Source organism: Gallus gallus, chromosome 20 (assembly GCF_016699485.2).
Source record: "Gallus gallus isolate bGalGal1 chromosome 20, bGalGal1.mat.broiler.GRCg7b, whole genome shotgun sequence".
Taxonomy (NCBI): Eukaryota; Metazoa; Chordata; class Aves; order Galliformes; family Phasianidae; genus Gallus; species Gallus gallus.
In genome coordinates, this window is record NC_052551.1 from 1,145,777 (window position 1) to 1,166,363 (window position 20,587).

Consider the following 20,587-nt stretch of genomic DNA (forward strand, 5'->3'; position numbering starts at 1 on the left):
GTACGTGGATAGCAGACGGAGGTGGGCTCTCCCCTGCCCGTGTCCGGCTGCTGCTCTGTTCTGTATGCATTTCAGCAGCCCCTAATTATGCTGCATCTTGCATTTCCTTGGCTGTCTTCTGTCATCCACGTTTTATTTGCCTAATTATTTTGCACACACTGACATAGTTCTAGTTCTAAGCTCCAATCCAAACTTCTCAGCTTCCAGGCCCCGGCATTCAGTTCATTCAATTACATCCGTTCTCTGTATTGTGCAGATTATATATGTATGTATGATATATAACAACATACAACACAAAACATGTAACACTAACAAGAAACATATAACGTATTGCACATACATAATTTACACACAGTGTGGTATCATTTAAATATATGTAACACACACATCTATAATCACAACAGTCACTTTATATGAATCTATATGTATGCCTTTAATTCGGACATTTCGGCTACTTACAGCCTGCTCTTCTGCTTCAAAACAACACCCCCACTGTCCTGTGAAGATTTTCTTCTGTCCCTTAATTGTGTTGTTGTCCCACATAGAACTTTTCAGGTAAAGCTGTTTTAAAACATCTGTCATTTAGGCTCTGACATTTCGCATTACTTCCACTGATACACAGCCATATTTTCAGATTGCATTAAGCAATTATGGAAGAAAAAGGCATGGTTTCGTAAAGGAAACAATGGAAATATGGTGTGGTCTGTTTTCTAGGCTGGAAGACACGGAGCTATCCCTGTTTGCTCACAGAGCTGGCCCAGCTTGCGCAGAGATGGGCGCCGTGCTGAAATGAGAGGAAGCGTCTCCCACAGTCTGTGCAGCTGCTGAGTGGGTTAATGACCCTTTCATACTGCTCTGTACCCCTCAACCATAAACTGTCTGCCCCACAGTTCATATTTTGCCCTTCTTTTGTGCTGTGAAGCAGTGCTGGCCCACTTACGCTTCTCGAAAGTCAATACAATGGATGTGCAGTGATTATGTGGAGTGTTTTTCAACGTCCCAATGAAATGAGTGCTTCTCTCAACTCTTTCACTTTCATGGAAGCCCCGCAAAGACATAAGTGAATCTCTTGGCTTTGATATAAAGAGACAAGCTTTGTGGAGAGGAACTTTGCAATCCTGCCATCAGAGCACCAACATTAGCGCCACCTTCTCGCTCTGTTGTGCAGCAAAGGAGCAGCCTTTTGCAATGAGTGCTTGGAGCAGCAGCAAGCCATTCGTCATCCAGGGCAGCCTTCTGTGATTCAAACAAGTCTCCTGTGGGACTGAGAATGGACTAGGCTCCCATAACCCTGCACTGCAGCTTCATACACTGTGTGCTTCTTTCTTTGCTGTCACAAAACCTGTAAGAGGGAGAAATGTTAGAAAGAGAGTCTGAACTACCTGCAGAAGCAGTCCTCTCACAGCAGCCTTCGAGCTGAATTCGATTATTTGGAGGGGAATCTGTTTTGTCAGAGCTGCTATCTCTGGCAGACACTCTCTCCTTTGAGAGAACTGACGCAGACACGCAGAGATGCCCTACCATGTCTTGACTGTGATGAAGAAAAGCAATATTTTGGGAAATCTGACTTGGATCGGGTGTAAGAGTTGTTGTCAGAGCCAGGCCAGATGTTGGCCATTCTTATTTTCTAAATACAGGTTTCTCTGAATGCAAACAAACACTGCAAGCATTTTGCTACACTATAAATGTATGTGTTGTACAAGTGGTGGACGAGGGTTATGTTGGTTTAAGACCTCATTATCACTTGGTGGGGAATGATTCACTTTTCTATAAAGCTCGAGCATTAATTAATTAAAATATGATATCATCTCAAGATTGTCTTAGTGTTCTGACCTGCAAATCCAGATGGGCAGAGCCCTTGCTTCTGCGTGACTGTTCCAGATCTCTCTGTGTAAACTGTAGGTTTTGGCAAGAAAAAAACATTCTGCCAATGCCTTTTGAAGAATTTAGGTTGACATGAGAAAGTCTGCAGTTACACTGTGCCTGTTCAGAAATAAGCAGCCGCCCACTTTCTCACGGTTTGAAGTCAGGAGGCCCATCCATATCCCACCTGAGAGCCCCGTCTGCGCAGTGCCTCAGCCCAGAGCCATGCCGTGCCAGCAGCCAGCAAGGCTCTGCATCAGCAAACAGCTGAAAGATTGCAGCAGAACCACAGCCCTGCCTGCCTTCACAGCCTGAGAGCAACCAGTTTCTCAGCCCTCGTGCCTGCAACATGGTTATGACTGCATCAAATCCCCACCACAACTGCGTATGGTTCTGTAAACCACTTCCAATAGGAGTCCTTTTTGTTGGTGTCTTCCCTGGGAAAAAATATGAACAGTCTCTTCTGAGCGATTGCAGTAAAAATGCACAGGTCAACCAAAGACATACAGGGAGGAGGTGGTGTGAGCTCAGTTTAAGGAATCCTGCAGCCTTCTGCTGAGTCCTGCAAGTGAGCAGATGGAACTGGCCATGCCATAGGGCCTGAAGAGACTTCCTGGGCTGCAGGGCTGTTACAATGGTAGTACAGCCTGGTGGGGAATTTACCTCTTCCCATCTCCACCCAACAGCCAACCTAGTTCACATAATACCTACAGACATAAGGAATGACACCAAACATCTCCAAGTACGGCAGGTCTGCAGCTCTCCTCTCATTGCTGGGAGCCCAGCTATGCACAGTGCTGGCAGGGAGCTGGAGGTACGCTTGGGCCTGTGCAAGAAGCCAGCAGCCGCCAGGCATGCTTCTCTTTGCATGCTGTTATGTGAAAAAAAAATGCCAATATGCAATAAGAGTGTCAGTAAGTTCAGTGTCCTACAGCGATAAGATTGATGGGCAAAAGTCATATTCCTTCCTAGCCCAACTCTGACAAAATTGGATCTGGAAGCAGCTGGAGACAAGTGCCTACGGATGGGAGTTTTTGGCTTGATCTTTGACCTGCCTTATCTCCACGGGCCTGCCCAGCAATCACGGGCCGCACACGAGGTGGGAAATTGCTAGAGATAGCTGAGAATGCAGCAACGTCCCAGCAGGCAGTGCTGTGAGACGGCAGACCTCACAGCGCCTTACAGCAGCGACGTGACAACGGCGGAGCACCCGGCAAAGCCGAGCGACCCCAGCAGCGCTCACTGCCCCCGGGAGCACAGCGGGAATCACCGCCCGCAGCCCCCCCTCCGCCTCCCCTCCCCCACAGCCCAGTACTGGGCGTAGCGGCAGCCTCACAGTCGCCACGAGCCGAGGAGCGGCACCGCTGGGTGGCACCAGAAACCAGAACACGGATTCACTTCGGGCGAGACCTCGTTCGTACGCGTCCGGCGCTGCGCCCGCCGAGGTTAAGGTGAGCGCGGCCGGGAGGGAGCCGAGCGCTGCCGGGACGTTCCGGGACAGCGGCAGGGAAAGCGCTCCCGGGGCGCAGCCGCAACGGCCGCGCCGTGCGGAACCCGCTGCCAGCCCGGCTACGGCTGCGGAAGGAACGCGGCACCGGGCTTTGGCGGCCCGCGGGTGAACAGCGCCGCTCAGGGTGGGCTGCCCGGAACGTCGACGCCTGCACGTGGAAAGGAACGGGCGAATCCGTTCGCACGCTGACAAAGCCCAGGCTTTTTGGGAACGCCAAGGGGCGCCCCGGTTCCCATCTGTGCCCCGGGACCGCCCGGCAGCGCCCCGAGCCTCCGCGCTCGTGTTCCAGGCCGGATCCCGCGCCGTGCCGGGCGGTCTCGCGGCAGGCGGAGCGCACGGCGCTGCGGTGCGCGCTGGGCCCGGCCGAGCCGTGCGCGGGGCTCCGCGGGAGCTCCTCAGCGGTGAGCGGACCGAGCGGGTTTCCTTGTGCCCTGAGTTTTCAGAACGTTACAGTCCAAGTGTGAAGAGAACAGAGCTGGAAAGGCCGCAAGGACTGGCTGAACTACACCAGCCACCTCTAGCATTCCCCTCGGCGACGGTCGGGCCTGCGGGCGGAAGGCGGCGCCAAGGGAACTACCTCTGAGGTAGCGCTGCCGCCTTCTCGCGGTGCGGCCGCCATCTTGTTTGTAGTCCCGAGCCCTTTCGCGGCCCGTGCGCATGCGCAGGTCCGCGGCGCGGCGCGCAGGCGCAGAGCGGCCCCACATGCCGCGGCGGCCGGGGAGGCGGAGGTAACCTGCGGGCCAGGTGAGCGCTGCGGCCGTCCGCTTCGTCCGTCCCGGGAGCGACGCGGGGTTCCGCGCGGTCGGCCCGTGCTCCGCCCGGATGCCGAGGCGCTCCGGAGCGGCTGGGCGGCGGGTGCCGAGCGGCGGCTCCGATGGGGGCCGAGGCGGCAGGGAGCGGGCGGGGGCCGTGCCGGCAGGGAGCGGCGGCCCCGGGGCTCGGGCTGCCCGTCCCGGCTGTCCGTTAGCGGGCGCGTCCCGCCGGGAGGGCGAGGGGCAGCGCGCGGCGGCGGCGTTGTGCGGACATCCCCCGTGGTGCGGGTTGTGCCGGGAGGAGGGAAAGCTCCGGGACGTCCCCGGCGCTGACGGCGGTGCGGCCGCGGTGCTGACAGCCGGTGCTGCGGGCTCCGATCGCCTTTCCCTCGGCCGCCTTTCCCCTCGGCGTGCTCGGCGCTCCGCAATAGCAGCGTTTGGCTGCTGATTTCTTTTCCTTTTTTTTTTTTTTTCCTTTTCCTAGCAAAAAACGACGGTACAGTTTTGTCATTGTACGAACGGGAAGGGAATAAGTTGATAAAAAAAAAAAAAACCCATAGCCTTTAGCTGACTTACGCCGTCGCTATGGGCAAACACCTGCTCGTTTGATATGGAACATAAGTCCCAGGGAGCGATGGGAGCGGTGTAGCCATGTGGAACACTTGTGTTATGATAACAGCTATCACTGCAGATCCCATGTACAGATGGTCGGCTTGTGGGACGGGCAGTGCAGCAACACCGGGGCTGAGCGGGGCGCTGAGCCCTACAGCCATGGGGCTGCAGTGGTGAGGAGGTGGAGATCCCAGCTGGGGCAGAACCCAGCTCTCCTGTCAGGTGTGTGTGTGAGCCTCCTGGATTCAGACAGGACTCGGGAGCTCATCCCTGTGGCTTTGCTTTTCCTTTTCTGTAAGAAGCAAGAGGGCAAAAGTCTCCTAAATCCATCAGTCTTTGTTCGGCCCCAGCCTGTTGGTCTGTGGTAAAAGGTTGGTGGGTTTTGTAAAGTCTGAGAGCTGCATGGTTTTTTAATCCATTATCAATATCAGCTTGGAGCTCTTCTGGCCAATAGCTGATTTGGAGCAGGGGAACAGATCCGTGCCCGCACTCAGATGGGACAGAATTGCAGGTAGGCTGTTGAAGAAACGAGGCAACCCTTAGGATTCAGTTGGATCGTGGATTGTTGGGCTCGGATTGTGGACTCAGGCCTGAGAATGACTACCACTCTTATTTGTTTGGGATATTGAAACTTAGTTTGTGTGTGGCCCACAAAGTGCTGAAGCTGGCTGCTGGGGCAGGAGCTTAGCATGGGCTATAGCTGGCTGTTAGTGAGGTGCTTGGCTTTGCAAATGTGGAAGCTGGATAAAATGAGAGCCGAGCAACTGCTGGAAGCAGCATTATTGGAGATGTTAATGATATCCCTGGCTTTTCATTTTATACGTTAGGTTAAAAACGAATTGAAGTTAACAAATGTGCTTAATTTGTGTCTTCCTAATCTCAAATCACCTTCAGAAATCCTTCAGTGCTTCCATATGCGGATTGTGCTTCACATTGGTCACGTATGGCAGGATCCTTAATGTTCTTCAATGGAAAACATAAGTGTAACAATACATTTGTACTTCAGAGGCTTTGTTATGTGGAATGTATGCTTTGCTTTCTTAAAGATAGGAAATCTTGTGGAAGGTGGTGCTAAGATGGTTTCCGTTCTTAACCATTCCTGTGTTGCATGCCGAAGGTGAGCGTTACAGCACAGTTGTGATGTATAGGTATTCCTGTTGAAGCAGCTGATGAGGTTGTGAGATGGTCTTAAGCACAAAAAAACACAGAGAAAGCAAATCAACTTTTAAAATTTTGTATTTGGTTTTCATGTGCAACAGAACGCAGATTTTCCTCCTGAAGTATTTAATTGCCGTTCTCACCAACAACAGCTCACCGGGTTACCGCTGCTCTCATCTCCTGCAAAAGGGAAAGCCAGCCCCTCAGTGAGCCCTGTTCCTGTAGCTGTAGTCAGCGCCCACACCGTAACCCTCTGCTCAGGGCTCAGCTTCTGCTCATCATCTGCCATCTGCACCTCAGCTATAAGTGCATGTGCCTCTGCTGCTTATGGCTCTTAAGCCTCAGTGGGACACTTGCACAGGGTTGGCTAAGGCTATTTGTGTCTGTGATTGTCACAGCCTGATTTAACCCCTGATTGGTAGAGGAGACTGGAGGAGCATTTTTCCTACTTCTCTCTAAAATGTTGAAGAAAACGTATCTGGTATCTCTCTTAATGCATCACAACGCTCTCGTTGTTCATATGAATGTGGTTTGGGAGGAATAATAAAACTCTGTGCTTTCGCTCCAGAAGCCTCAGTGTTTTGGCTATGTTGGTGAGATGCTGGGCAAGGTAGTGGTAGTGTGGTGCCGGTGTGGGAATGGCTGTGGGAGAGCGTGCCCTCTGCTCTGCAAATCAGAGCTGGTGGGAGATCCCAGTAATCTCACTTAGTCTTCACTTCTCTTCTTGTAAATTCAGCAGTAGGAGTGGGACTTCCTGTATTTTTAATAGCATATTCTTATCAGTGGATCACTTTATTCTGCCTGGTCGCAGCCCCTTGGCTTCTGTGGCGCACGTAGCACCAGTTAACGTAGCGATCAAGTTGCTGCTGCAGAAGTAGTGGAAGGAATAACTTGGCTTTCCTTTGGCTGTGGTCCTTGCCAGGCTTGGATGCATTTCTCTATTTACAACAGGTTTTAGTTCACTGGAGGCATGGCATGTTCCTCACTTCACGTACGCTGGAGGCTGTAGATGCAATGTTTAATTTTAAAGTAACCTTTACTATTCAGTTGTATATAAGCCAGACTGATTATTTTATTCATAAGTACCAGTTGAATTTAAAAAATGTGAAACTATTTTCCTCTTTTATTTATTTTTTTCCCCACAAGAGCTGAATCATAGCTTTTCTGTTGAACAGAGAATATAAGCAATCTGCTTCCTTCTTTTCATTTGTTCTTTGGAGGCGAAGCTGTATGTTACATCTTAAACCATCCCGTTGGCTTGGAAGAGGGCTGGTGCTGTTCTTGCTCTCCTGTAGCACCTGCAGCACTTGCCGGGTGCTGTCCTGAATGGGCTCAGCATGCTAAATCAGCAGGGCACGAAGGCAGCCTCTGCAAGTCCTTCACTCCCCAGAAGATCAGCTTTTGCCAGGTAAGCAAGTTGAATGACTTCAATGAAGGGCTGAGGAGTACCGGAGATGTAATCAATGTTAGTGGTGTAAGGACAGCCGCAGGACCAGGTGAAAGCACTTATTCTGCCATTCCTCCCTGGCAGTGACTGAAAGGGATACCTTAGGAAAGAGCATGAGGTCGGACAAGTGAGATGGGCATTTGTCTGAGCCCTCTTACCCCTCGCCAGCTCTAGGATGTCCGGAGCTCCGTGTCATTTTCATGTATTTAGGTAATGGTTAATGCATTTTTCTTCTGTAGTCATGCCTCTGTGTCTCTGGTCCATTTGAATGTATAGCACTGCTGGCATCCTGGGGGAGGCCTTCTGGAGCACAGGCAATGCTGCGGGAGCTCAACGTGTCAGCATTTTTTATTTTGAACTCGACAGCTGCTACCTTCAGTTGATATCTCATAGCTTTTTTATTGTTTGGAAACAGTGAACAACTGATCTGCTTACCTTCTCTGTGCAGCTGATGATTTTATAGACTCAGTCGTATGTCACTGCTGCAGGCTCTGTTTCCAGGCAGAAGAGCCCTGGCCTGATCAATTATTCCTCACTGTTTATCTTTTCAAACCCTGTTTCCTTTTAAAATATATTTTCCACTTGTGATGTGTCCCCTCCAAATGAAGGAGCAGGCTGCATCCTGGCTTCAAGGCGCAGGCGAGCTATAGCTTTGTGTGGTGCTTTAATTCCATCTCTTTCCAAACAATTCCCTAGTGTTAGATTGGGTTTTTTGAAGTGCTGGATGGGTGTGAGCTGATGGTTTTATCAGTTGGTCATGATTGCAGCAGGAGCTCCTGGATGTTAATCACCAGTTTGGAGCGCATCGCTTTACGTGTGAAATTAGGATTGGTTTTTTTTCTGTGCGCTTTGTTCTTATGGAATTTCATCTGTGGTTTTATCGTCCATTCTTCAGTCCCATCAGGTTTTCTGCAGCTCTTCAGCCAGCCCTTATCTCTGCCGTGGGAATAGCTGACATCCTCAGCAGGCTCTGATTCTTCCCTTACCCCCTATTCCAGGCCAGTTGGGAATGCAGTGTGCAACACAGCACTGCAAAAGGCTCCTGGCTGTCTTCCTCCCATGTGGAAATTGATCACTTATCCCTACCCTGTCGTCTGTTTTTCAGCTTGTTATTAGCACTGGAGAGGGCTTTCCCAATCATTCCTATGGCTGCACAGCTATCTGGATGTTATCTTGTGTTGTGGTTTCATCACCGCTAGAAGCAGACGCCTGTCCTCACGGCCCTGCCTGCTGCCTCCTGCTGCCACGTGAGGAATCGGGCCTGCCAGCAGGCCTGGCTGCAAATGAACCCAACAAATTGGAATTTAATGCTGATTTAGTGTTGATGTACTGATAGTGTATGAACACGTGGATTTGATTAGAATCAATTCAGTTAGTTAAATGTGTATTTCTGTACTTGCTGCTGCTGCTGGTAGTTGTGACCCTCCAGGCTCAGCTGCACTGTAGACTGAAGGCAGTGGCAGTGTCTGTGTGGATGGGCGCTGTGTTTTTCGGGTTGTTGTGAATGTGACGCTGTGGCTATATGGGTATGACTTGGTGTGTGAGTCACACCTTGCTGCCAGTCACATCGGTTCTGTGACTGCTTCGTGGACTTCTCACTGTGCTGGGACAGAAAAACAAGCTGACCATGAATCCATACCTGGAATTTCTTAAAGACGACAAACTAGGAGTTTTGTGCATTTAGGTAAATCAGTAGGGAGCTGGTATTATTGCCATCCTGTGTGTGGACTTCATTCTCTTCTGTTCCTGTAGGTGTTTCTACCTTTGCACAGGCAAGAGGGGAAAGTTGACTTGCATAAATAATAGCTGTATGGCTTGGATTGGTGCATTTTCTTCAACAGAAGGAGGAGTGAGATGTGGTTCTGTGTTGATTTCCCACGCGGTGATGATGGGGCTCAGGAGCTGTGTGGCTGAAGCCTGCTTTCCCTGTGCCAGCTCAGGCACTGCCCGGTGTGTACCTGCAGCCCCTGTCGGGCTCCTCAGCTGGGGAAGCGGCTCTTCAGCCCTTCTGTCACACTCCAGCTTTCATGTTCTGCTGATGGAGTTCAGCCTGATGTGCATTTTGTCAAAGTCCTTGTTACGAAGTCAGCTTCTTTGTTCTGTGAGGTAGGACAGGAACATTACAGAATGCAGTTATTCACGTGCTCAGGAAAGCTGGGGAGATCTTGTTTCTCATTTTACAATGCCACGGAGCCTCGTCCATGGCCTGACAGGCAGCGAGGCAGAACTCAGTGCAAATGTCCACGTGCTCAGCCATGGGACAAAACAATAATTATCAGCACATCTAAGATAAATAGGTAGTTGGAAACATTCATTTGTTTTTAAATGTCAGAGTGTTCCTTCACCTCTAACAGCTATTTTTGGTCACATTTGGGATTGTTAGAAGCTGAAGTATCCTTAAGCATTTTGCGCTGTGTGTACTGCCTGCATAAAGTGAATGTTATTGCGTAGGGAGAAAGAAGAGGCAGGGTGGGCTGTTCAGAAGGCTCTCCATCAAGATAGCTCCTCTATGAGACCTTGTATGGGCCCGTGTCAGGCTGTGAGTACCACGTTGTAACAGATCTCCCTGGTTAGAATTGTGACATTTGTCCTCTGGTAGCACTGGGCGCACCTATGTACCACCCTTTCATATTGGTCTGTCCTTAAGTTGAATGATGGACAGAGGAGTCGGTGTCATCTACAGTAGTCAACTGTGCTTTCTCAGTTGCTGGCCTGTCATCATGATGATTTTAACACCGAAGTTTGAATTGCAAAAATTGGGTGTTTTTCAAGCAAAATGAATACAAAAGCAGAGCTGAGGCTGGAGGTTGGTCTGTGTGGATGAGTTAGTGAGGAAGATCAGGTTACTGCTTCTACTAAGAAGAAGCTGAAGCGAGTTGGGCTGTTTTGAGAATCAAGTCTCATTTTTATTTGTTTCCAGTGGAATACTGAAAAAATCCCCCAAATTGTTGGGTTCCATCACTGAGGGGTACAATGTGCTCCAGCAGCGCGATCGTAGCCCAGCCTGGGAAGCCTGCAGTGCAGCATGCCCTGTCCTGATAGTGAAGGTTTAGAGAAATTCTTTTGACCACATGGAGCAGGAACAGACTCCCACTGGGCAGCACCCAAGCAAGCGTTATCTTTGGACACTTAGTTTGTGCGATTGTAACTGTTTTTAAATGGCATTGAAGTTTGTGGCTGTTCCACTCCTGGGGATGACGGTGTGAGGTGGGTGCTGATGCAAAGTGACTGGCTCTAGGGGATCTGAAACTCAGAAGAACTTTTACTGGGCCACAGACAGAATGAAGTCCGAGTCCTGCTGCAGGCTGTGCTGCACAAAGCACCCAGCCCTCATGTGATCATCTCTTGCTCACAAAAGCTGTCTGCTTCTGCAGGATTGCAAATCCTAGAAGACATCAGCCATTGGTATGTCTAGTTCCGATATCCAGAAGGGTTCTTTTTATGCCAAACATCTGAGTGTGATGTTTGCAGATGGAAAACATCTTCAGAAAAGGAACTACTGGGCCTTAAAACCGAACGGACTTCATTAGCTGTGGTTGTTCGATGTAGTTGAATATGCACTTGTCTGGGCATACTGTATGCGGTAAGAGGATGTGTGCAGACTGCTGTGCAAGTCGTTGCTGACTAATTTTTTCTGTGGATGTGCTCATACAGCGGGAGCTGTCTGAAATGTGTGCTTCTTGCACAGACGTCCCCTGGGAAGTCTCAATGGCCGTGGCAGTGAGTGGCTGTGCTGCAGCACTCCCTGCTGCTGAGCCCTGCGTGCCTGTAGGGAGGTCGGGACCTCTGCTGGCATGAGCTTCTCAGGGAGCATCCCAGTTCTGTGGTGCATGCTGGAGAGCTGGGGGGGCACAGGCAGGGCTGAGCAACACAGTTCCCGGAAGAGAAATTCCTCCCTTCTAAAAGAACTGTACTGTGGGAGATGACTGGAAGATTTGGAGAAAAATAAAAAATGGAAGACGTGAGCAGGTGTAGATACGCACAGCTTTCTGGCCTGGGGCAGTCATACCGAGACAGTGATGGAGACTTCTTGGGCCCTTGCCAAATGCTTGTTACTGTCATGTTTTTGTTTTGTTTCCTGCTCACGCCTGATGAATATGAATTACTGTTTTGTATGATGTGTGTCCTCCTCTTGTCTTCACAAACTGTTTCCAAATGCAGAGGAGTGTCAGCAGTGATTCCCAAACTTTAGGCAGCCTGACAGATGCTGTTGAAGCGGATTACTCCTGTATCCGTGTACTAAAGCAGCCCTTTAAAATCCAGGAAGCAACAGCTTCGCTGCTGGGTTGACTGGCCACATGTATGACAGCAGCCTCACTGGTGTGATGGGAGCATCGAGCCCTTCTGACAGCAGTTTGCTTTACACTGTGAGAACTGGCTTTTGCTGTTATGCCTGGTAGCAACAGTCCAAACAAAGTGTTTTCGAGTGTAATTCTGGGCCACCGTCATGGTACACATCTGGCCACTCTCACTGTGTGGAAGTGTCTTTAGAACAATTGGCAGAGCTCACTGGGTGGCGATGCAGGAGGAGGGCCTGCTGCCGGTTCCACATGACTGCGTTCAATTTTTGGCAGTGTTTGTAGGTGTTAGAAAATGATATTTCCTGGCTAATAGCAGCTTTTCCTGACTGTGCAGTGGCCCCTAAAGGATTCTTAGAAGTCTGTAACCTGCTTTTTTATTCACATGGGGAGCAGTATTCCTGGAGCACTCTTAAACTCTGGCGGAGATGAATTGAGTGGGTATGTGTTTTATTTAGGTTGCCAGGCAAGCCCAGGAGAGCCTTGAAATGCCAGCTTTTAATGTCATGTTGCATGGGACTTCTGAGACCAACGTCAGAGGAACTCACTGAGCATTAGCTTTTCTTGTCAGTGGTAGAAGGATAGCATACATTTTCCATTGGCCTTTCACAAGGTAGCTGCTTTTTTTTCTTCTGAGTTCGATTGATTCATATTTCTTTATTAAAGGCAGCATTTTCTTCACAGTAAAAACTGAAATTGAAGAAGCTTAACCCAGCTGTTTAAAAAAAAAAAAGGAAAAATTAAGAAATCAAATATATTTAATTGTGTGATACAGTAGAAAACTTTGACTTCACATGAAGGTAGAACAACCATTGTCATTCCATCATAAAATAAGAACTGTTCAGCAGGAGTGGTGCTGGGCCTCAATGCAGGGCTCCAGCGTATGGCTGGCTCTTTGGTAAGTAGAGGTTGGTGGGGGGAAAATGATGGGAAATGATTAAAATGGCTTGAAACAGCATGTGCCAGAAAGGTTAATTTGGGACTAAGCATTAATTGCCTGAACCGAGAAGCTGTGATGCGGGTGCCTTGCCTTTCTGTAGCTTGATGCTGTGATGGGAGGCATTAGCGTTTTCTCAGATCTGTAGCCTTCAGACGTCAGCTCGGTCTGTGGATTGATGGTAAACATGGCACTTGTGCTGCTATTTTTATCATGCCTCCACATTAAGATCAACTGCTTATGTAGAAGCCATCATCAGTCATCTTGTTGGCCTAAAAACGATTTAAGGGGGTATAGTCTTAGGGCTGCCAAAGCTTTTGATCAGGTAGGACTCGCAGAACTTGAGTTACGGTCTTGAAGCTCTTCCTTTAGCAAAGCCTGAGGCATTTCTATCCCATCGTATATCACAACCCTCAGAGCTCCTGCTGTGCTTCTGGATCACAGGCCTTCTCGGCAGTGGGGATTCCAAGTGGCTTCATGAGCCCAGGCCTAGCTTTCACAACCAGTGCTTTTCCATAAGTGCCATCTTTCCCAGGGGCTGAGGTGTCAGATCTGCAGCTGGACGGCCGCTGCCTGCTGAGCCTGGGCGGGCAGTGGGCAGTGAGATTTCTTGCTGGCAGCTGGGTCCTGAAAGGTCTTTTTGCTTGATTACAGCTTCATTTAAAGGAAAACTAAACATTTAAACTGTAACTGAGATGAATGTTTAACAGGAGGAGGATTGCTGGTACTGAGGGGCAATGGAAAGCGTTGGCCTCTTTGTTAAATGGAAGTTATTCCGTGCAGAATTACAGGATGGCCAGAGAAATGGCACCGTCCAGTTGCAGCATGGTTGGTGAAGGAGTTGCACAGATCAGTTCTTTGCAGCACTCCCAGCCCCACTGTGAAAGCAGTGGGGCAGGGCTGTGTGGTGAGCAGCACCGGGGGAGCAGCAGGTCCTGGAAAACAGAGTAAAGCCTACAAACAGATTAATTACTCAAATCAGATTGATGTGTTTGGTTTTTTGTGAGAAATGTCTGAGCCTGCAATGATTCCCACCGTACCCATCTTTAATCATGGTTCTTAAAGAAGCCAAGGACTTCTTGTCTGCTGCTGTGCGTGGACACCCCAGCTACCGGGTGTTGCTTCCATCCCTGCTTGTGCTCCCACACTGCTGGTGCAGGAAGGAGGTCAGGGAAAGTATTTGATATGTAAGGTCTGTAAAGTTTGTATGGCTGCTGCAAGTGAAAAGCCAGTACTGGAGAAGGGCTTTGCAGCCTGCACTGTAGGAACCTTTGTTTTAAATGCCTTCTCTTGGAGTGCACTGTTTGCAGATGTTTTCCAGGGCAGCTGCTGCTGCAGTGTTTATGTGCCTGTATGGCTCAAATTGATTTAAAAATGCTGTACCTGCAATTTTCTTCTGGGCTTTTATATCACGCTGGGTTGGTTCTTAGGGCCATGGTGCAGTGAGCTCAAACCAGGTGTAGCTCATATAGAAATGCACGATGTCTATTCAAAAGAGCTAATTTAAAAACAAAGCAACAAAAAACTTGAGGTCAATATGGAAGAACTTTTTAGATTGAAAATATTTAATTAAGAAAAAATATCAATATTCACAATTCAGGGAATATTTCTAAAAATTAGCTTTAGAAAAGGTAGTTTTTTCTCAGGGGTTGTATTTTTTTTTCATCTGTGTGCAGTTAGGAAATGAGAATGGCAGGGAAAGCAGGGTGTTATGGGGAGTTTGCCTGTGTGTTTATAAAGGTATGTGGAAGAATTACAGCATGTTTTGGAAGAGGAACTCTGATATATCTCCCCAAGGATGTGTGAAAAATGGGCCTGTAATGTGGCAAAGTGTTGGATGTGATCTACACCAGAGCTCATTATCAACATAATTATTTTGGCAAATTCAGTGTAGAGAATGAGAGAACTAAAAAAAGAGAAAAAGGTGACAAGAAAGAGCAAAGGAATGGAATGAGAAGAAATCTGAGGGGACGTTAAATGGGTTAGGACTTCGTACTGCATGAACCCACGGTGTGCCTACATGGTGACTGCTGCACGGGTGCTGGTCTCCTTGATCCTGTAGACCCTGGACACTGGGAGAGCTGCTGGAAAGGGAGGCCAGAAAGCGAGAGGTGCGCAACGGGCTTCTTGTAGAACATGGTTAATAGATTGAAACCCTCCAGTCTTAAGATCTCTTTGAATAGGTTGTAATGGGAACATAAAGTCTTAGCAGCATGGATTGAATATGAACCAATAATTCCCTGTCTTTTCCAGTGAAAAAAGACCACCAAATGAAAGTGGCAGGTGACAGGCTCCAAACAAACCAAGCCGAGGTACTTTTGAATTGGGAGCACTGAAGTTTTAATCTGTTGGAGCAGTTCCCTCCATTTAGGCTGATTTGTTCGACAGTTAATAATCCATCAGATCATTGTTTGGTTGCTTTCAAAGCTGGGCTGTAGAGCTCTTTTCATAAGAGAAATCCTTTTGAATGTTGGAGTAGGACTATGAAGCCTGACTGAAACAACCCCTCAGATCATTTTTCTCTGGGCAAAATCAATACAACTCTTTAACAAAGTGCTTTGATGGGAAAAACAAACAAAAAAACAACCAGTAAAGTCAAATACAGTCCGTACAGATCATAACATACAGCCTCGCTTGTGGCCAGTTTGGGCAGGTAGTTCCAGTTTGAACTACTACAGAAACAATGCAACGGCAGAATGCCAGGCAATGTGGTACTAGTGTGATTTTAGGTCTGGTCTGCGGGATTTAGAGTAGGAGAGGCTGTGGGTGAAGGTTTTGGTTTGATGGAATCTTCCAGCATGGGTGGACCAACGTGTCCTTCATTATGCTCTTACTGTGTTGTCTGTAAGACGTCAGCCTTTTTAAAAGGACATACTTCTACTGTTCAGGTGTTGTTCGTTTGTGGCTCTTTACCTATGTGTTTTTGTGTTCATATATTCACCATGTAAATTAATTTCTGGCCATTTTACACTGATTCAGAGCATCTTGCTGAATATCTCTTAATTGTAAGGAGAGATACTGCTGTGCGCTCGTAAACTTGGACTGCTCAGGTGAGCTGTGCTTTGAGCTGTGTTTCAGTTGTGTGTTTCTTTCAGACCTGGAGAAGGGCTTACAGTCCCAGAAGCTTGTGGGTTTTTTTTTGTTTTTGTCCCCCCCCCCCAGTAGCTGAACAAAAGATGCTGCCTCAATCTGCAGATCTAACATGGAGATATTGTGAGTTTGAAAGAGAAGAAATGGGGTCAATAAAGAGTAGAGATTGGGGTGATGGGGTCTGTTGGAGTGGGGATGGTGGTGATGGGGTCTCTTGGCAATTCCTAAATAACCCACCACTTTCAGGGTCTTGTTTGCTGGGCTGCAGTGTGAGCTTGTGACTGCAGCCCATGCTGCCCAGGGGAGGCTGGTGTATGCGTGCAGCCCGCTGCACTTTGAGCAGGGTTTGTCTTTGCTGGAGGCTGAGCCAGGCGCCTGAGTTGCTGAGGGGGCACTCTGTAATAACGTGGGTTATTATCATTTTACTTTTCAAGTCTTACACATGATCCAGGGTAATTGGATTATTAAGGCTTAACTGCTAACGATTGTTTTCAGGTCTGTGTGTACTCTTAGACCCTCTCCAGCAATCAGCTAAAACTCATCAGCTTAAGTTGCTGTGAAGGAGGTTCGGAAAAAAATCTAGGCTTTGGTTCCATGATGCTTGCTAAAACTAATATATTATTCTTTACAGTTGCATTTGTCATGAGTTAATAACATGATAGCACCTGACTAACAAGGTCTTAATCGCATCTTATGGTATGAAGTCCCTTTCTTTAGAACGTTTTAAATCTCTAAGTGTTTCTTTGGAATTCATGGCTGTAGCACTGCAATATCAGACAGAGAGTAGGGAACGATTTCTGCCATTTTCCAAACACATAAGGCATGGAGCCTGCCAGGGGGTGGGCAGAGATATTGGATTAGAAGAAATCCAGAAATAACTGAGGCACTCATTTTATTTCCAAGGTGACTGTATCAGCACCGTCTTCAATATAAATTCTGCTGAAAAGTATGGGGAAAAACATGCGTGTAATGATGCAGTGAGGTAATATTAAATGTGGAGATGCCTGCTCCTTTCTCTCCAGGTGAGTGCTGGCAGGCTCACCTCTGCAGAGGGTACGTTGTGAAAAGGCTTTTGTGGAGCTGGGTGCTCTACTGCTTGCTGTTCTGCTGAGGGCTCGGCACTGGGAAAGTCCTCTGAACAACATGCACCAGTTTCTGGGAAGTTGTCTCTGTTCTGAGCTGTCGCTGTGTGTCATAGGAAAGGAGTTGGGCTTTGGTTTAGGCATGTATGTTACCTTGTGCTGAGTACAGAATTCAGGTATCGTCTTGTTGGAATGAGGGTATTCTGTGTTTCAGGGGTAACATACTCATCATGTTTGCGACCATCAGGGAGAAAGGCACCCAACTAGATTTCATGGGGAAGGCTTCCTTACCAGTGTCAGCAGCACAAACCCTTACGGTGACAACCTCTTTGTTCAGAAGGAGAGCAGCATTTTAGTGCACTGGGGAAGAAGCTTCAACGGCATCTGACTCAGAGTTCTCTGAAGTGTGCTTTGAAGCACGGAGGAAATAGCATTGGGTGCTGTTCCATTGCTGTCCCTGGGCACTCGCTCCTGAGCTGCACCAGCAGAGATGAGAGCTTACACTGCACAGAGCCAGAGCAGCTCTTTGTGCTGTTACTCTGGAAACTGTTAAATATTATTCAGAAGGAGAGGGGTAGAATTTTAATATTAAACCTGTTATTTTGACAAATTAACATCTGCCTGAAAAATCCACCAGGAGGTGAATTTCTGCTCCATCTCAGCCCTTAGTGCAAAGTATCTGACTTGGGTACTTATTAACAGGTTTTAGAAAGTGAAATGTTAAGTAGTGCTGATGTCTGGCTGTAGCAGTTGTTATTTTGTGCTTTCACTTTTCTTTTTATTCTAATCTATGATGTTTTCAGGTCAAAAATCTCACTGACTGTGCATCTACCTTCCACTACATAAAAAAAGCATTAGAGAAGACAAACAAGGCTCTTCTCAGAGGTTTGCAGTGAGAGCTGCAAGAAGGGAAATTCCTACTGAATACAAGGAAACAGTTTTCTTCATGAGAGGGGTTTGTAATGCTGGAGTTGACATGCTTCGATGTTTTCGTATCTTCAGGCTTTGAGGTTGGTCCTCCCTGGTGTAAGGAGGCAGTGCTGGATGACCCCCAGAGGGTTACACATGAAACCCACCTGGTGACAGCCTCATACAGAAGCAGCGTATTGAAGCAAAGTCACCTGTATTGGTATCTTCAGCTACTTTGGAAAGAAGTCTTTGTGTGTTGTTCAGGCTTTCTTTGCAGTATTTAGATGTTCTTGTAGGAGTGTACATGGTATTATGGATTTCCAGTCTAAATATCATTATTCTTAATGTTTTTAATGACATGAGGTCTTATGTGGTATTTTTTAAAATTATCTTAAAGTTTCTAAGTAATGTATCTGAAACTAATAAGCTATGTGATGTGAAGGTCTATTAAATGCTGATGCTGGGGAATGTTTTTGCTGTATCCCAGGTATGTAAGACTGAATTCAACCTGATAGGAGTCACCGTAACTTACATTATTATACTTACATATAGAATCGTAGAATCATCAAGGTTGGAAGAGACCTCCAAGATCATGCAGTGCAACCATCCACCTGCCATCAATATCTCCCACTAAACCATGTCCCTCAATAGAACATCTGAACGTTTCTTGAATGCTTCCAGGTTCAGTAATTCCACCACCTCCTTGGGCAGCCCCTTCCAGCACCTGACCATTCTCTCTGAGAAGTATTTCCTAACGTCCAACCTGAATTTCCCCTTGTGCAACCTGAGGCTGTTCCCTCTTGTCCTGTTACATTTCAAATCTCCTGAAGTTATTTACCCCCACAGCCTTGAATAGTTGAACTGTGTTCTCCTGAATGGAACGTTGTATCCCCACTCCTTGCTCCTGCTCCCACCGTGGAGCAGTGACTCCATTGTTCATGTCACAGAAAGCAAACCTGACTTTAAGAAAAAAACACAACCCTGTGAAGTTCTACAAATTCAGCAAGAATGAAAATGTGGTTTTAAATTGTTCTCTTCGGTGAGTTTTAGCCATCAGACATTTCTCTGAGTGCAGAACCACCTGCTGTTGCTGTGTATGTTCCAGCTCCCATGCTCTGCCTGTGTCACAAAGCATGCTGCTGTGGGATTTCCCTAGTGGTTTCAGAGGTGCTGCTGATGCCAAGAATTTGCTGGGTGGCTGTGATGGCTCTGCCAGTCCTCAGTGCCTGTTTTATGCAGCGACCGTTGGGTGAACTCATCTATTCTCCAGTTGGCTTTCTATCACGCTACAGTGTTCAGCCAAATGGTGTGGTGTGTTTTAATTAAAAGCAGATCTTCAAGTAATAGTCTTCAAAATTACATTCACACAGAATAATGCTTCCTACAAATGCAACTGTAATGAGCCCTGCCTCAGTTTGCTCCTGAGAAACGGGTCACTGTGTCTTTGTGTGCTCAGTGTCACTGGACAGCATTTGGTATGGGTACATCAGTGAACATCATACTTCTCTGCTGTATTCATGTAGATATTTACAGAGTGCTCCCAAAGCTCCTGAGAAAGGGTGTTCACTAGAGCTGGAAGAAGATATGGTGAGTGGCTGCATCCCGTATCTTTCAGCCATCTCCAAAACAAGACAGATTGCCTGTTCTATCAAAGGGTTTCTGTCTGCTTGAGGAATTTGTAACACGAATGCCCATGCTGATATGTATGAGGTACTGATGCATAGATATCCCTGACTACTTGTGTCGAGGGAGAACCACAAAGGCTGTAGTGAGTGACTGCCCTTGATGTTATACATACGTGATTGTCAGCTTGGACTGCAGGGTTTGGAGCTGACATCAGAGGTCATTCACTACACAGTACTGTGAGCAATCTATGCAACTTACAAAGCACGTTTATATGGCATGCCCTAACCATACAGTATGTGTATACATACATGTAGTCTGCACTACTTGGAGACTTTCTTATCAATCTTCTCAGCACGTTAATAATCTTGCATTTCAAGTTTTTCTTCTGCGTTGGTAACTCAGCAATTGAGTCTGCAGTTCTGCGACATGACTTGAGCTTTATTAATGATTTTCCTGAGAGGCAGATCGTACTGTCATTCCATTCCCATTGTTCTTGCCACATACCTTGAGTGGATCCTAATGTTCTCATGATCCCCTGATAGACTTATTAAATTCCCTGAAACAGCAGAAATCTGGCGTAGCAGAGCATCTGTATTCTACCTGCTCACATTGCGGCTGGGCAGGCACAGCACTACATGGGGCAGGGCTGGGTCCTGGCTGAATGGGGACAGCAGGGTGAGGCTTTGGTCCTGGCTGCAAGGGGACAGTGGGGCAGGGCAGGATGGGGACCTGAGGGTCTGCTGTCCCTGTTCAGAAATGCTGAGAAGAAAATTTTGTTCCCTGCAGCAAGAAAGCTCAGGCTAGCAAATTGAGTTCTGCCTTATATTCTGTCCAAATAGATAAGAACAGTCATGCTGTTCTCCCTCCTCATGTACCAGCTGGTAGTGCCGTGGGCACGTACGTTGTTGACTCTGTGATTAAAGCAAGCGCTAACCCTGCCAAAAAATGCAGGGTGTTTTTGCAACTGGATCTCAAACAAGGTCTTCATGCAGGACAGATTTAGGAAAAATGTGGTGTGCAAGGAGCCAAAGGTGCATTTTCATCACTGATCCAGGTGCAAACTTCTCCAGAATGGTACAGCCTGCAGAGCGAGTAGCTCGCCTTGTTTCTGTGCTGTCAGCCTGGCGAAGGGAAAAGGAAGGAGTTTCTGCCTGGCTCAGGGACAGAGGACAGGAGCACCACTTCTGGCCGCAACTCACAATTGTATTAAATGAGTAATGAAATTACATCCTGAATTGATTTTTAGTTGCCCCGTATCCATTACTGGCTTTAGCTGTGTTAATTTGAGTCGTCTTTCTTCTGT

General features: G+C 47.6%; 1 protein-coding gene across 5 annotated transcripts in view; it reads left to right on the forward strand.

The window, feature by feature from the left end:
• Positions 1-20,587, forward strand: part of LOC107057310 (protein NDRG3) — a 66,645-nt gene that overhangs the window by 5,994 nt on the left and 40,064 nt on the right. For 3 of the 5 annotated variants that reach the window (XM_025142367.3, XM_025142369.3, XM_046902972.1), the window contains exon 3: positions 715-3,314. The gene's annotated coding sequence lies outside the window, so the exon portion shown is untranslated. Of the gene's footprint in view, positions 1-714; positions 3,315-4,082; positions 4,118-20,587 lie in introns of those variants that run through there. The other 2 variants (XM_025142366.3, XM_025142368.3) reach the window with 1 other exon arrangement.